This window comes from Mus caroli, chromosome 6 (genome assembly GCF_900094665.2).
Source record: "Mus caroli chromosome 6, CAROLI_EIJ_v1.1, whole genome shotgun sequence".
Lineage (NCBI taxonomy): Eukaryota > Metazoa > Chordata > Mammalia > Rodentia > Muridae > Mus > Mus caroli.
Window position 1 is genome coordinate 86,892,959 of NC_034575.1, and position 3,148 is coordinate 86,896,106.

Sequence of the window (3,148 nt, forward strand, 5' to 3'; positions counted from 1 at the left end):
ATGACTGCCAATCAAAAATGACCCTAAATGACATGTAGTTAAAATAAAGAAATACAGCTGACCACNTGCCATCTAGGTTCTGTGGCTACTTGTTTTTTACCTTACACTTACTGAAACCACTTTGTTCTCTAGTCTAGGGTGTCACTTTCAGGCCTGAAGGCAGTGGCAAATTCTTAAATCACAAGTGGCAGTCCTCCTGGTCACCCCCTTCTATNTCCCTTTACCTCCCCCAACTGACTAGTTTAGTTAGTCCCTGTGTGTCATGCTGGAGTACAAGATATGCAGCCATTGCTTCATCCAATTTCCCGTTATGTAGTAAGTAGGTCCTGGATTCTCCAAGGGTCAAAATCACATCAGTCATTATGGCCATGATTATGGATTTTGGGTTAGATTGACTTTCTAGATTGACTGAGGAAAAATTCCTGAACCTAGTGTCCATGATGTTCTGTGACAGTGTTGGGCCACTGTCTGGGGCCCAAGGTGAAGAACAGATGGTACAGAAAGGTGACTGGTAGGTGTTACACTCTTTACTCAGGACTTTCTGGTTCCTTTAAATTGGTTAGACTCTATAATGATGAAGAAAATGGAGGACTCATAGATATGCAACTCAGGACTAGAGCAGCTTATAATCTTGCTATACACTAAGTGTTCAGGCCAAAATCACTCGCTTTGGCATTGCCTCCAGAATCTATGGTGTTGATGTACTTCATATCTACAGTTTATACTTCTGCAATGTGTCTGCAGAACCTCCAGCAGCCTCCTCCTCCTGTAGGTGAGCAGCCCATAAGCTGGTGTGATCTCTTTAACCTGTGTGCTTCATCAACACTGACTACATCATCACTCGCCATGCTACTGAGGCTAACTAAATAAAAAATAAAAAGGGAAAATCAATAAACACATTAAAAGCTGAAAGAAAAAAATACTAAAAATAAAACTCAAAGTCCCAATCCAGCCAACTAAAGTAGCCACAAGTCCCACTGACTGAAATTCAGCCTGGCCTGGCTCTTACAGACATGGTGTTTGTAATCTCCTAGTTGGCTCTTTCAGATGACAAAGCAGGAAATAGTCCAATCATAGCTTGATATATCCAACAGCAGTCATCTCTCCTTTTGGCTTCAAGGGGAGTTCAAGTGATGATGATGATAATGACAACAACAAAACAACAATGTCGGNAATGATGACAGACCATGAGAGCTTCCACATCAGTGGATCATGGAGACTGATAGTCACTTGTTTGGAGAGTCAAGTCAATAGACTGTTACAATGTCCTTTTCAATTTTGAGTCTGAGAAGCTATAAACTTGGCTGTAAGACTTTACCATTCTATACACACAGTATCCAACTGCTTTCATCATACCAGCCTAACTAGTGTCAGAAGGATAGTAGCACCACACTAACTTTTTGCTACTATCACAATTGCCACCTCCTAAGACACCACAGGGCACATTACTCACATCTAAGGGGCTGGAAGAAGAGTTTTCCCTGAATTCCTCCAGATTTCCTACCAAAAACCTTGTTACAGAAGGCAGTGGGTTGATACTTTCATGGTGATGAAAGCCAAAACTAACAGTGAAGAATCATACTGCCTGAGACACAGTCCTTCCAGTAGGACTGAGAGGTGGAGCTTTTCCAATATACCCTATTTCCTCTGTGCTACTATAACAAAACGTCCTAGACTGGGTAATTTGTAATCAACAGAAATTTACTTCTCACTATTTTAGAAGTCCAAGACCAAGGCACTCAGGAACTCAGTGCATGGAGAAAGTTCTCTTTCTCTCTCTGATGGGGCACTGTTTCCTCATGTGGCAGAAGGACTGATCTGAAGTCCTTTTCCCAAAGGTACACATTCCATGCCAGAGGGCAAAATGTCATGGTGTCATCATCTCCTAAGGCCCTTTAGGACTCTTCCCCTAGAGGTGAGGTCTCAGTGGAGAGTTTGAGGAACACAACCATCCTAACAACCGCACCAGACAAGTAAGAGTTGGCATTATTTGTCTCCTCCAGTTGCCCCTTGCATGAAAGGAGTCTTTAGGTTGAAGTGAAGGACATTTGACAGCAATTAAGAGCATAAAGACTAAAGGCACTGGCAAAGGTAAATAGGAGTGTTTGATTTTAGGTGTTTTTTTTTTTCCTTTGACATGATTCAAGAGATAATATAGAAACATGAAACAAGTGTAAAGCTGATGTTGGATTCCTCATTGCAAATCCCTGTAACTCTGTGACACTGTTAAGTGAGAGGTTAGGATAGAGATATCCAAGAACACTGTTTGTGTTACAGAAGCTANACGGCAGGGTGGTGATCACTGAATAAGTGCACCCTTTTGGGAACCACAAAACAAACACACAAACAATCTAACACAGCTCTACAACACACCTAAGACCAAAGGGACAGGAATAGAATGTTTCACCATAAAAATAAGCTGAATAGAACAGAAGATGATCCTGTAGGGAAAACAGAGCAAAGACATAGAAAACCAGGAAAAAATGGCAGAAGTCCTCACTTATAAGGGAATTGATTAAGTAGAAATACCACAGATCCTACCAGCCTAAGTAGGATCTCGGGAAATATGTCCTAGACAAAGGGAATGACAAGGACAGAGGTCCTGGGCATCCATGAACTCAGAGCAGGAAGGTCAGNAAGCTAAAGTGTGATGACCAGAGAGCGAATGGAGAGATCAAAGACACTCTGAGGATGGGGCATTCTTGTTTCTGTGTGAAGTGGGGAAAATTGAGGCTCAGGGAAATGGAGCCCTTCTGCTGCAGCCCATACACCCTCACACATATGGTTCCAGAGTCCTCTTGTGCTCAAACTCCAATCCTGGGTCACCAACAGAGTCACCATCTCTAAATATGTTCTTAGTGAAACTACAAATGAGAGCTACAAGGTTTTAGAGACAGGCAGACTGAGTAACTCAGTCAAATCTCCACTGAGTCATCAGTAGGCCTTCCATCCCACCAGTCTCTCTGGACCATCTCCTGTGCCGGCACCAGACTATTCTAAACACAGAAGTGGCTTTTTGCATCATTTGAATTTAACTTGAATCTGATTTCTGAAATGTCTTTCTACCTATGTTAAGGAATGGGCCAGCAGTGCCCCCAGAAGCAAACAGAACACGAACACACACACACACACACACACACACACACAC